Raw genomic sequence first — 14,611 nt, 5'->3', positions numbered from 1 at the left:
CAATTCTGGTAATCACATTACAGGAAAGATGTGATTGCACTGGAGAGGGTACAGAGGAGATTTACGAGGATGTTGCCTGGACTGGAGAATTTTAGCTATGAGGAAAGATTAGATAGGCTAAGATTGTTTTCTTTGGAACAGAGGAGGCTGAGGGGAGACCTTAGAGGTGTATAAAATTATGAGGGGCCTAGATCGACCCTTCCTATCCATTCTATTTCCCTTAGCAGATGGTCAACAATGAGAGGGCATAGATTTAAAGTAACTAGTAGGAGGTTTAGAGGGGATTGGAGTGGAATTTTTTTCCACCAGAAGGTGGGGGTTTGGAACTCTGCCTGAAAGGGTGGTAGAGGCAGAAACCCTCATCACATTTAAAAATACTTGGATGTGCACTTGAAATGTCATAACCTACGGACCAAGAGCTGGAAAGTGGGATTAGGCTGGATAGCTCTGTCGGTTGGCACGGACACGATGGGCCGAAATGGCCTCCTTTGGTGCTGTAAATTTCTATGATTCTAATGCTTCATCCTGATGCCCCACCCAGTGCCAAATTAGTTTAAACCCACAGCACTAGTTAACTCCCCACGGGCACAATGGTCCCAGCCCTGTTGAGATGCAACCCACTCATCTAATACAGCTCCAATGCCCCAGGAAAATGAAGCTGACCCTGCTGCACCAGTTCTCCAGCTGCGCATTAACCCATCTTATTTTACTGCTCCTATGGTCACGAGCATGTGGCACCTTTCAGGCCCTGCTCTTTAACTTCCTGCCTAGCTCCCCAAACTCTGACTGCAGAACCGCAATACTTTTCCTTCCTATGTCATTGGTTCCAACATGAGCCACAACTTTTATTAAAAATCTTTGAGCAGTCGATTTCTGGCTGCGTGACTGATTGAAATGCAACATTTTATTTTTAGGTAAATGCACTTGGGAGCAGAACAGCTGAGAAGCTCAGTTTGGGATAGTAAGTGGAATGCAATAGGCCAATTGAGGCTCCATTTCAAGTTCAAACATGACTGCGCGTGTACCTCGACAGGAAAAGTGAATCGTCTCTGGGTAGGGCAATGGTGGCTGAAACCCTGGAGTCATTTCAACAGGCAGCTGGCTCTTGTGAGGGGGAACTGGGATTTCAACCCGATATCGAATATTTGATCCCCTCTGTTTTAAGGCTGAAGAATCTGAATTTTTCTAATCTTTCTTCATAATAAGCCTCTGACTCTAGAGATAAGCATCATGAACCTCCTTAGTCCCACTTTCATCCTTTGCCCGAGTGCAAGGGCCAATGAGCAAGGACTGTCCATAGATCTGAATTCTGCCAGGAAAGAACAGGTTATGATACTGGCATCCAACAAAAGTCAGCTGTTGAATCAGGTTGGATCGAACAGTTCTGGAAAATGCTGAGGATTATGCTCTGTCTCAAACTATATAAAGTCCTGAAGGGTAATGTTGAGGGGTCAGATCCGAGAATTCCACTGAGCTGTTAGTCTTCCTTAAGCCTTTTACAATCCTCCTCGCTGTTCGCTAAACCTCTGTTGTATCTCATTAGCAAATATGGAGATTGTGTTCCATATACTCAAGTTAAAAATCATTTCACTCCCTCTCCAATCTAAGCAAGACCCATTTCCCCTAACTGTTTTCGACATAACACAAGAAATAGGAGCAGGAGTAGGCCATATGGCCCCTCGAGCCTGCTCCGCCATCTAATACGATCATGGCTGATCCAATCATGGACTCAGGTCCACTTCCCTGCCCGCTCCCCATGAACCTTTATTCCCTTATCGGTTAAGAAACTGTCTATTTTTGTCTTAAATTTTTCAATGCTCTCTGAAGCAGCGAATTCCACAGATTTACAACCCTCAGACAAGAAATTCCCCCTCATCTCAGAATAAGGGGCCGCCCATTTAAAACTAAGATCATGCCCCCGAGTTCTAGTCTCCCCTAACAGTGGAAACATCCTCTCTGCATCCACCTCGTCAAGCCTCTCATAATCTTATACGTTTCGATAAGATCACCTCTCATTCTTCTGAATTCCAATAAGTAGAGGCCCAACCTACTCAACCTTTCCTCATAAATTAACCCCCTCATCTCCTGCCTCCAAAGCAAATATATCCTTTCTTAAATATGGAAACCAAAACTGTATGCAGTATTCCAGGTGTGGCCTCACCAATACCCTGTATAACTGTAGCAAGACTTCCCTGCTTTTATACTCTATCCCCTTTGCAATAAAGGCCAAGATTCCATTGGCCTTCCTGATCACTTGCTGTACCTGCACACTAACCTTTTGTGTTTCATGCACAAGTACCCCCAGGTCCCGCTGTGCTGCAGTACTTTGCAATCTATCTCCATTTAAATAATAACTTGCTCTTTGATTTTTTTTCTGCCAAAGTGCATGACCTCACACTTTCCAACATTATACGCCATCTGCCAAATATTTGCCCACTTAGCCTGTCTATGTCCTTTTGCAGATTTTGTGTGTCCTTCTCACACATTGCTTTTCCTCCCATCTTTGTATCGTCGGCAAACTTGGCTACGTTACACTCAGTCCCTTCTTCCAAGTCGTTAATATAGATTGTAAATTGTTGGGGTCCCTGCGGCACCCCACTAGTTACTGGTTGCCAACCCGTGAATAAACCATTTATCCCGACTCAGTTTTCTGTTAGTTAGCCAATCCTCTATCCATGCTAATATATTAACCCAACCCTGTGAACTTTTATCTTGTGCAGTTATCTTTTATGTGGCACCTTGTCAAATGCCTTCTGGAAGTCCAAATACATCATATCCACTGGTTCCCCCTTTATCCACCCTGTCTGGTACTTCTGTCCAATCAACTTTCTATTCACACGGATACATTTTCTCTTGTACCATATGCACAATTTGTTTTTAAACAAGCCTCTCGAGACAACTTATCAAATGCTTTTTGAAAATCCATACATTCGACATTTACTGCATTCCTTTTATATATTCTATTCAACCAGTCACTACTGCAAATGTTATGGATTTTCAGAGTTTTCACAAATTGGCATTAGACTTATAGATTGAGTAACTACAGATCAGTAAGAACATAAGAAATAGCAGGAATTGGCCATTCGGACCTACGAGCCTGCTCCGCCATTCAAGACCATGGTTGATCTGTCTCAGCTCCTCCTTCCCGCATTCTCTCCATATCCCTCGATTCCCTTAGTATTCAAAAATCTAGCAATCTCTGTCTTAAATACATTACCCCCAATCCCATCTGCCTTAATTTTGTGTAATAACCTCTTGGGCTCAATTTTCCCCAGTGATTTGCCCCGTTTTTTTGCCGCACGCCGCTTTTTCTGGTCTAATTTTTAAAATCCAAGTTTCCCCAAAGTTTCTGCGCCAGCGTAACTCAGTTAGCTATGATTTTTTTTAGGTTTGTTTTTTTTGGGTCATGGGGGCGTCACCGGATGTCTGCGCCAGTCAGTTTTTCACAATTATGCAAGTTTGGCCAACTTACATTTCTCCTAGGACGGTGTATGTGACCACTCCCAAAAAACCTTCATGGCACTTAAGAACCAGCGCACATCAAAATATCGGCGCAGAAGGACGCCATTGTATTTAGGCGAAGTTTTGGAGGGAGTCAAGAACACGCAAATATGCATCAAGCTTACATTTTTCCAACTGAAAACACAGAAAATGAAAGATTCATGCAATTCTTTAAGTTTGGATTTTTAATATAAAGTGCCACGCCACCACCGAATGTCTCCAAACCGGGCTCGAGGGTGGGAGCGTCGGCCGGCAGAATCGGTCCCTCCCCCGGACACAGGGGCTCGACTTGAAGAAGCCCGGGGGGGGGGGGGAGCTGAACTGAAGGGATGAGAACTCTTACACTGTCACTCATCATCATACGCAGTCCCTCGAAATCGAGGAATATTTGCTTCCACTATAAAAGTGAGTTCTCAGGTGACTGAACAGTCCAATACGGGAATTACAGTCTCTGTCACAGATGGGACAGACGGTCGTTGAAGGAATGGGTGGGTGGGGAATCTAGTTTGCCGCATGCTCCTTCCACTGCCCACGCTTGGTTTCTGCATGCTCTCGGCAATGTGACTCAAGGTGCTCAGCACCCTCCCAGACGCACTTCCTCCACTTAGGGCGGTTTTTGGCCAGGGACTCCCTGGTGTCGGTGGGGATGTTGCATTTTATCAAGGAGGCTTTGAGGATGTCTTTGAAACATTTCCTCTGCCCACCTTGGGCTCACTTGCCATGTAGGAATTCCAAGGAGTGTGCTTGCTTTGGGAGTCTTGTGTCAGGCATGCGAACAATGTGGCCTACCCAGCGGAGCTGGTAGAGTGTGGTCAGTACTTCGATGCTGAGGATGTTGGCCTGGACGAGGACACTAACGTCTGTGCGTCTGTCCTCCCAGGGGATTTACAGGATCTTGGAGACATCGTTGGTGATATTTCTCCAGCGACTTGGTGTCTACTGTACATGGTCCACGTCTTTGAGCCATACAGGAGGGCGGGTATTACTACAGCCCTGTAGACCATGAGCTTGGTGGCAGATTTGAGGGACTGGTCTTCAAACACTCTTTTCCTCATGCGGCCAAAGGCTGCGCTGGCGCACTGGAGGCAGTGTTGAATCTCGTCGTCTATGTCTGCCCTTGTTAATAGGCTCCCGATGTACAGACAGTAATCCACGTTGTGCACGCTGTTGATTTTGATGACAGGGTCAGGTTGGTGGAGGACCTGTGTGTTACGGATGTTTAGTGTAAGGCCTATGCTTTTGTACGCCTCAGTGAAGGTGTTAACTATGACTTGCAGTTCAGACTCTAAATGTGCGCAGACGCATGCATTGTCCGCGGACTGTGGTTCAACGACAGAGATTGGGACGCTCTTGGATCTGGCCTGGAGGCGACGAAGGTTGCCTCCAGGCCAGTCCACTCCAGCTTGTTGAGTGTGAGGTGGAGCATTGCCGTGAGGAAGATCAAGAAGAGGGTTGGGCGCAATGACACAGCCCTGCTTGACCCCGGTCCGGATGTGGATTGGGTCTGTGATGTATCCGTTGGTCAGGATCACGGCTTGCATGTTGTCATGGAGCAGGTGGAGAATGGTGACAAACTTTTGAGGGCAGCCAAAACGGAGGACGCCGCTCCATCAGCCCTCGCGGTTAAGAGTGTCAAATGCCTTTGTATGGTCAAGGACAGCCATGTACAAGGCACTATGCATCAAATGATGCCCGGGTGGTGGGGGGGGGGGTTCCCAATCTAAGCAAGCCTAATGCGCATGCTCAGACCTAGGTGTGGTCCATACTAGGGCGTTGACCTTGGGGAGAGAGACAACAAAGAAGCTTGTCCTGCCTGTCTTTTTGAGCTTCTTGCAATGGTACAATTTAATCATGAGGGCATTACTGACAATGCCATACCCTGCAAGCCTTCTACATGATTGTGCTGCGGAGACGACAATTGATTCGACATCATCGCATGAGGAACCTCAGAGCATGTAGAATGATGGGGCAGGAGGCCTTACCCACATCTGGTAAATGTCGAGACAGGCGTTCATACCTGCACCTGAGTGATGGGCTGCGTTTCTGCAAAGAAGTTGTAACCAAGATCTGTGAGTTAGTAAAAGCAGACCTGCACCCTAGGAGCGTCAGGAGGACTGCTTGGTCAGTTGAAGTGAAGATTACAGCTGCACTTTCATTCTATGCATCTGGATCGGTTGCAGCTGCACTTTCATTCTATGCATCTGGATCGTTCGTTCCAGGCCACAACTGGGGGTGTGTGCTCCATTTCTCAACATGCAACACAGCTGCATTCGGCAGGTGACTGCTGCATTTTATGCCTGGAGGAATGATTACTTAAAGCTTCCCATGACCACCCAGGCAATGCATAAAAGGGCTGTGGGCTTCTCCAGGATTACTTGCTTCCCAAAAATGTACAGGGCTGCACTGATTTTACCCACATCGCGTTGCGAGCACCTTTGGAGGATTCCGAGATGTACAGGAACAGAAAAGGCTTTCACTCCGTTAATGTGCAACTTATGATGCGATGCATGTCGTCACACACGTCAGTTGATGCAAGATACTCTGGGAGCATCCATGATGCATTCATCCTACGCGAGAGCGCTATATCTGCCATGTTTCAGCAGCAGCCAGAAGGGCAGAGCTTCCTACTGGGAGACATAGGGTACGGCCTCCCCACTTGGCTCATGACGACCCTACGCCTAATCCGGATGGAGGCTGACCAGGAATACAACGTGTTCCACATTGCGACGCGCAGCATAAGAGAAAGGACCATTGGCATCTTGAAACAGCGTTTCCGATGCCTGGACTATTCCGGAGGCTACTTTCAATACTCCCCTGAGATTGTCAGTCAGTTCACTGTTGTGTGCCATCATGAGGCAGCAGCAGCTGGTAGTAGAAGACCCACCCAAGGTGAGAGTGGCTGATGATGAGGAAGATGCAGATGACAAGGAGGAGGAGGACGAGGAAGCCATGCAACTACCTGAACCCGGAGAACAACGGCGGAGGAGGGCAGGCTGTCATGCCCCTTTAACGATTGCTCGAGCCTTGCGCCAGCAGCTCATCCCTGAATGCTTTGCTGCCTGAAGGCTCAGCGGCAACTATTCTAAATGGACCATGTTTACTGTTTGGACATGTTCTGCAATGTTGTGTTGTGTTAATGGAAATGGTGATTCTTTACTTCAAAAAGTTGTGTTAACAATGAAACAAATAATGGAAATGATTCAGTTATAATTTAAAATATAATTTAAAATACATTTTATTCAAAAGTTTAACATTTGTTTGTACTTAAATAAAAATATTTTTGCATCAAAGTTTTCAGTTAAGATCACTTACAAACATTATCACTTACAAACTATAATTTAAAAATTTTCATAACTTAAACTTTTAATTTGAGAAGTGACAACAGGAACAATAATAACAGCAAATAATAACACGTTTCTGGAGTTGGTACCAAGCTTATTCTTTCGAACATCTCGGATAATGTGCACCTCTTGATGGGAGGTGGTGGGGGTTGGGGGGAGCAGCCGGTAATGTGGAAGGCACGGCTTGGGCCTCTTCAGAGGCTAGTCTGGGGAGTGGGAGCGGCAGTTGATTCTATCAATGGGCACGGGGTCTGGGCATGTTCCCTTATTGCAGCAGCTAAGGTCCTGCATGGTAGACTGTTCATAAAGGTTAAAGCCCATGGGATCCAGGGCAAAGTGGCAAGTTGGATCCAAAATTGGCTTGGAAATAGGAAGCAAAGGATAATGATTGGTGGATGTTTTTGTGACTGGAAGGATGTTTCCAGTGGGGTTCTGCAGGGCTCGGTACTGGGTCCCTTGCTTTTTGTGCTATATATATCTCAACGATTTAGATTTGAATATAGGGAGTATGATTAAGAAGTTTGCAGATAATACTAAAATTGACTATGTAGTTGATGAAGAGGAAAGTCATGGGCTGCAGGAGGATATAAACCTACTGGTCAGGTGGACAGAGCAGTGGCAAATGGAATTTAATTCAGAGAAGAAGTGTGAGGTGATGCACTTTGGGAGGGCTAATAAGGAAAGGGTATACACATTAAGCGGTAGGCCACTTAATAGTGTAGATGAACAAAGAGACCTTGGAGTGCTTGTCCACAGATCCCTGAAAGTAGGTCAGGTGGATAAGGTGGTTAAGAAGGCATACGGAATGCTTGCCTTTATTGGCCAAGGCATAGAATATAAGAGCAAGGAGGTTATGTTTAAATTGTATAATACTTCGGTTAGGCCACAGCTGGAATACTGCGTGCAGTTCTGGTCGCCGTATTATAGGAAGGACGTGATTGCACTAGAGAGGGTGTGGAGGAGATTTACTAGGATGCTGCCTGGAATGGAGAATCTTAGTGATGAGGACTGGATAGGCTGGGTTTGTTCTCCTTGGAACAGAGGTGGTAGAGAGAAGACCTCATCGAGGTGTACAAAATATTGAGGGGCCTGGACATAGTGGATATTAAGGGTCTATTTCCATTGGTGGAGGGGGCTATTACGAGGGGACATAGTTTTAAGGTGGTTGGTGGAAGGCTTAGAGGAGAATTGAGGGAAGGTGGGGGGGGGGGGGGGCTTCTTTATGCAGAGGGTTATGGGGATCTGGAACTCACTGCCTGGAAGAGTGGTGGATGCAGAAACCCTCACCACTTTTAAGAGATGGTTGGATGGGCACTTAAAGTGCAGTAACCTGCAGGATTACGGACCTAGAGCTGGTAATTGGGATTAGACTGGATGACCTTTCGTTGGTCGGCGTAGATATAATGGTAAGTATTGCAGGGAATAGAATATGGCCAGGGTGATCTCCTAGACTAGTTTCGATTGCCTGGATGGGTCGGAGAGGAATTTTCCCAGATGTTTTCTCCCGAAATTGGCCTGGGTTTTTAAATCTGGTTTTTGCCTCTCCCATGAGATCGCATGGCTCCGGTTGGGGTGGAGTGGAGTTTTTAGTATAAACGGTGTTGCAGTGATGTGGGGCGGACTGGTTGGGCTGGGTGCTTTTTGCCTTTCCATCATTGTTCATGGGTTTGTATGTAACCTTTAGGGCTGCTGATGAAGGGCCGTGCGGCTCTTTGTCGGCCGGCGCAGACACGATGGGCCGAAATGACCTCCTTCTGCGCTGTAAATTTATATGTTTCATTGCCATCATCTGAACTCTCCTGAGGTGCAGGATCTGTTAGAGCTCTCCTTCCCCTGCTCACCTTGGGTATGCCTCGCTGCATCCCACTGTGATCCCCAGCCTCGGACAGTGGGGCCCTAGGTGTGCCTCGCTGTATCCCACTGGGACCCCCAGCCTCGGACAGTGGGGCCCTGGGTGTGCCTCGCTGTATCCCACTGGGACCCCCAGCCTCTGACTGTGGGAAACCATGGAATATCCCAGCAACACTTGCACCACTCAGGAAAGGGGCTGGCACCTCAATGGGCAGCACCTGCACCTACTCCAAAGTGAGTATAACAGTGAGGGCTTCATCCATCACCTCCCCCTCACCCCCATGCTCTTGGTCTGGAAGGTGGGATTGGAAGATGTTCTCCTCAGGCTCGTCCGCATCCGAATCTTGTTCTGCATCATCGGGGTTGGCCTCAAGTTCTGCAAAATATAACCAAACAGACAAATGGTTAGCAGCAGAGGAGGGGGCAGGGTGGGTGGCATGAGCAGGCAGCAGGCTGATTTGAAGGACCACGATGAATGATAGCACATTGCATCAATCGAAACGTAGCTGACGGAGACATCCCCATGAACCGAAGCATGGCTAGCCCGCGCAGTACTTAACATTTAGGAAAGCCAGACTATAGAATTTGCGGTCTTACCGGTCTCCCTCGAGCGTGGGCCCAGCTTGTGCAGTGGTGGTTGCTTTTCTCCAAGCAGGACCCATCAAAGCAGCGACTCTGTCTTCCAAGGGTGTCAGTGGGTGCAGATTTGCCAGGCCTCCTCCTGTTCGAGTTCTTTCCCTTTTGTTGTGTACCACCTTCCTCTGCAAAGATGAAAACCTAACTTTTTAGGGAGGGTGTCTTTCTGTTGGGTGGGACATAAATAGATGGTCACATTTACAATTGCAATTCCATTGAATAAATGAAAATATTACTTACACTAACTACTTGACCAAGTCCTGCCACTTCTTTTTGCACTGACCTCCAGACTTCGGGGTGGTCACCATAGCACAGTAATCTTCTGCAAGTTGGTCCAGCGTTTCATTTCTTTTGGTGAAACTTGCGTGACCTCTGCTGGTGTCCAGCTCGTGCCATCTGGCCTCAATTACAGTAACTAGTGCCTCCACTTCATCCTGTAAGAAATTCTTGGTCCTTGAACTGCATTGCAGCTCCGATTTTTACAATGAAAATTAAAATTCTCACACACCACTCAAAGTTTCACACACAACTGGCTTTTTAAAAATAGCCGAATGCAGACCGGGAGCTGTACTGGGCATGCGCGCCCATGGCAATCACGTCAAGAACGTCCTTTTTTTTTGCGCATGCGCAGAAGGGGGGGCATCGTTTTATCGGCGCAGACATTAGACTCCAAAACCCGAAGCTACAGGACAGGCTGTGTGGCGCTCATTTCAAACATTGGAATGGGGATACCTGCTACTTACTTTTTTGTCATAGTTGGGGCCAAAAAAAAACTGGTGTAACTCTGGCAATACGCCAAAAAATGGCACTGGGGAAAATGGAGCCCATGGTGTGGCACCTTATCGAATGCTTTTTGAAAAGACAAACACCACATCCACTGGTTCCTCTTATCTACCCTGCTAGTTACAACCTCAAACAACTCTATTCGATTTGTCAAACATGATTTCCCTTTTGTACAGTTTTGGTTTCCATATTTACAAAAGGATATACTTGCTTTGGAGGCAGTTCAGAGAAGGTTCACGAGGTTGATTCCGGAGTTGAGGGGGTTGACTTATGAAGGATGGTTTCGGAAGTTGGGCCTCGACTCACTGGAATTGTATACGATTATGAGGGGGCTTGACAAGGTGGATACAGTCAGGATGTTTCCACTGATAGGGGAGACTAGAACTAGGGGACATAATCTTCGAATAAAGGGCCGCCCATTTAAAACTGAGTGGAGGAATTTCTTCTCGGAGGTTTATAAACATGTGGAATTTGCTGCCTCGGAGAGCTGTGGAAGCTGGGTCACTGAACAAATTTAAGACAGAGATAGACGGCTTCTTAACAGATAAGGGAATTCTACAATAAATCCTTATTTATACTTATACAAATATTATACAAATAAATCCAACTTGAACAAACATTTATAAGCAAAGAAAGATTAAATAAACCATCTTCCTACCTGCGTGAAAGTGCTTCAGCCAGGAAGAATGCTGCAGCAAGCCTCACAAAACGAGGCAGCCGTCTCCGAACGCGGGGGGGGGGGGGGGGGTGGGGAAGAGGGAGAAAGAGCCGTTCCAGACGGTGGGAGGGAACTGACCGTCGACCGAACGCGGGGGGGGGGGTGGGGGGAGCCATTCCGGAGGGAGGGAGGGAGGCAACCGACCGCCGACCAAACGCGCGGGGGCAGGGGGGGGAGGGGGAGGAAGCCGTTCCAGACGGCCGGGAGGGTACCGACCAAACGCAGGGGGAAGGAGGAAGCCGTTCCAGACGGCCAGTGGGAGAGAGGGAACCGACCGACCGAACGCGGGGGAGGAAGCCGTTCCAGACGGCGGGCGAGCAACTGAACGGGGGGGGGGGGGGGCGGGAGTGCGGTCCCGACCGACCGCAGCGCGCGGGGGGGGGGGGGCGGGGAGGAAGCAGTTCCAGACGGCGGGAGGGAGGGAGGGAGGGAAGGAGACAGAAGGCTGCAGGATGCCTCAGAAATTGAGGAGCCATTTCCCGACGGCAAAGTCGCGAAACGGCTGCCTCAACTTTGAGGCTTCCTGCAGCCTTCTCAGTGCTGATGGCAATGTTCAAAAACTAAACAGCTAAAAAGAACTACAAAAATGGCCGAGTGCCAATGTTTCCTTCACACTACGTGTGCGCGAACGCTCCAACACACACGCGCAGCGTTGCCAGCAGAAAAAAAAACTAATTAAAACCAGTTCTGCAAACGACTGACCAGTAGTGAGTCATCTGACCGAGATACAGTTTAAAAAGAGGCAGCTCGTGCAGAGCACTGAGTGCAGCAGCATACAACATGTGTGAGTTTGGTAAGTGGGAGTGGCACATGCTGTTTTGTCTTGTTTTTCCTACCAGTGCTGACACTAGAGCAGCTGATAAGAAGTGCGAGAGTAGGCGACGGAGGCCCAGAGACCATCCCAACCAGCTGCAGACAAAGATAGAGGAGTGCAAAATCAAGAGGCGACGTCAAAGCCAAGCTGGTAAGTGGTTGGCTGTTCGACTGGTAAGTATAACTCTCTCTTAGACTGACTTTTAAATTGGTTTAATTGGCAGCGAACTACTAAGTAGCTGTTTGCTGTTTAACTAAATTTTAGTAAGTAAATTAATTTAAGGGTTAAGTCATGGCAGTAGAGCTTGGACCAATGTCATGCTCCTCCTGTGCTATGTGGGAAATCAGGGACACTTCCAGTGTTTCTGAACTATGTGTGCAGGAAGTGTGTCTTGCTCCAGCTCCTGACAGACCGCATGACGGCACTGGAGCTGCGGAGGGACTCACTCTGGAGCATGCACTATGCTGAGAATGTTGTGGATAGCACATTTAGTGAGTTGGTCACACCGCAGGTAAGGGTTAGGACAGATAGTGAATGGGTGACCAAGAGACAAGGCAAGAGCAGGAAGGTAGTGCAGGAGTCCCCCGCGGTCATCTCCCTCCAAAACAGATATACCGTTTTGGATACTGTTGGGGGAAGATGACTTACCAGGGGAAGGCATCAGCAGCCAGGTTCATGGCACCATGGGTGGCTCTGCTGCACAGAAGGGCGGGAAAAAGAGTGGGAGAGCTAGTGATAGGGGACTCCCATTGTAAGGGGAATAGATAGGAGTTTCTGCGGCCGCAACAAAGACTCCAGGATGGTATGTTGCCTCCCTGGTGCAAGGGTCAAGGATGTCTCTGAGCGGCTGCAGAGCATTCTGGAGAGGGAGGTTGTGGTACCAACGAAATAGGTAAGAAGCGGGAAGAGGTCCTACAAGCTGAATTTAGGGAGGTCGGAGTTAAATTAAAAAGTAGGACCTCAAAGGTAGTAATCTCTGGAATCTTACCAGTGCCATATGCCAATCAGAGTAGAAGGAGCAGGATAGTTAGAATAAATACGTGGCTTGAGCAGAAGTGCAAGAGGGAGGGATTCAAATTCCTGGGACATTGGAACCATTCTGGGGGAAGTGGGACCTGTACAAAAGGGACGGTCTGCACTTGGGCAGGACTGAAACTGATGTCCTAGGGGTAACATTTGCTAATGCAGTTCGGGAGTGTTTAAACTAATATGGCAGGGGGATGGGAACCTATGCAGCGAGACAGGGCAAAGTAATATCGAGTCAGAAAACAGATGGTAGAAAGGTAAAAAGCAATAGTGGAAGGCAGAGTAAACAAAGGCAAGAAACAAAAAAGAACCACACTACATCATAATTCTAAAAGGACAAAGGGTGTTAAAAAAACAAGCCTGAAGGCTGTGTGTCTTAATGCAAGGAGTAGCTGTAATAAGGTGGATGAATTAACTGTGCAAATAGATGTCAACAGATATGATATGATTGGGATTACAGAGATGTGGCTCCAGGATGATCAGGGCTGGGAACTCAACATCCAAGGGTATTCAACATTCAGGAAGGATAGAGTAAAAGGAAAAGGAGGTGGGGTAGCATTGCTGGTTAAAGAGGAGATTAATGCAATAGTTAGGAAGGGCATTAGCTTGGATGATGTGGAATCTATATGGGTAGAGCTGCAGAACACCAAAGGGCAAAAAACATTCGTGGGAGTTGTGTACAGACCTCAACAGTAGTAGTGATGTTGGGGAGGGCATCAAACAGGAAATTAGGGGTGCATGCAATAAAGGTGCAGCAGTTATCATGGGTGACTAATATGTATATAGATTGGGCTAACCAAACAGGAAGCAATACGGTGGAGGAAGATTTCCGGGAGTACATAAGGGATGGTTTTCGAGACCAATATGTCAAAGAACCAACTAGGGGGGAGGCCATCTGAGACTGGGTGTTGTGTAATGAGAGAGGATTAATTAGCAATCTCTGTGCGAGGCCCCTTGGGGAAGAGTGACCATAACATGGTGGAATTCTACATTAGGATGGAGAATGAAACAGTTAATTCAGAGACCATGGTCCAGAACTTAAAGGGTAACTTTGAAGGTGAATTGGCTAGGATAGATTGGCGAATGATACTTAAGGGGTTGACAGTGGATGGGCAATGGCAGACATTTAGAGACCGCGTGGATGAACTACAACAATTGTACAGCCCTGTCTGGCATAAAGATAAAAGGGCCCAAGTTTCCACATGATTTGCGCCTGATTTTTAGGAGCAACTGGTGGAGAACGGACTATCTTAGAAATCGCAATTCTCCACATTTTTTTTTCTGCAGTTCTAGTCAGGTAGAACAGTTCCACTTTGGAACAGAATTTTTTCTTCAAAGGGGGGGGCGTGTCTGGCCACAGACGCCTGATTTGAAAGTTTCCACAGTGAAAACGTACTCCAAACTAACTTAGAATGGAGCAAGTGAAGATTTTTGTAGAACTGAAAAAACCTGTTCTACACATTAAAAAAATCAGGCGCAGGTTACAAATTAGGCGTCCAGAACGAGGTGGGGGGGAAAGGGAAGTCATTAAATTCTACAATAAATCCTTATTTATACTTATACAAATATTATACAAATAAATCCAACTTGAACAAACATTTATAAGCAAAGAAAGATTAAATAAACCATCTTCCTACCTGTGTGTAAGTGCTTCAGCCAGGAAGAATGCTGCAGCAAGCCTCACAAAACGAGGCAGCCGTCTCCGAACGCGGGGGGGGGGGGGGTGGGTGGGGGGGAGAGGGAGAAAGAGCCGTTCCAGACGGTGGGAGGGAACTGACCGTCGACCGAACGCGGGGGGGGGGGGGGGGGGGGGGGGTGGGGGGAGCCATTCCGGAGGGAGGGAGGGAGGCAACCGACCGCCGACCAAACGCGCGGGGGCGGGGGGGGGAGGGGGAGGGGGAGGAAGCCGTTCCAGACGGCCGGGAGGGTACCGACCAAACG

General features: G+C 47.7%; 1 protein-coding gene and 1 long non-coding RNA gene across 4 annotated transcripts in view; both read right to left on the bottom strand.

Moving 5' to 3' along the window:
* Positions 1–14,318, bottom strand: part of LOC139265689 (glypican-4-like) — a 193,151-nt gene extending 178,833 nt beyond the window's left edge. The window contains exon 1 of the mRNA XM_070882936.1: positions 14,308–14,318. The gene's annotated coding sequence lies outside the window, so the exon portion shown is untranslated. The remainder of the gene's footprint in view (positions 1–14,307) is intronic.
* LOC139265160 (uncharacterized) lies at positions 6,792–10,816 on the bottom strand. 3 transcript variants are annotated; one of them, XR_011593484.1, is made up of 4 exons: positions 10,771–10,816; positions 9,613–9,763; positions 9,291–9,495; positions 6,792–9,069 (listed from the first exon to the last, which is right to left on the bottom strand). It is a non-coding gene; the product is annotated as an uncharacterized lncRNA (long non-coding RNA). The 3 variants fall into 3 exon arrangements; XR_011593485.1 differs by lacking the exon at positions 10,771–10,816 and having other exon boundaries at positions 9,291–9,454; positions 9,570–10,699; XR_011593483.1 differs by lacking the exon at positions 10,771–10,816 and having other exon boundaries at positions 9,613–10,699.
* Positions 14,319–14,611: the final 293 nt, after the last annotated feature.

This window comes from Pristiophorus japonicus, chromosome 6, assembly GCF_044704955.1.
Source record: "Pristiophorus japonicus isolate sPriJap1 chromosome 6, sPriJap1.hap1, whole genome shotgun sequence".
NCBI lineage: Eukaryota > Metazoa > Chordata > Chondrichthyes > Pristiophoridae > Pristiophorus > Pristiophorus japonicus.
This window is presented reverse-complemented; position numbering and strand designations above follow the sequence as displayed.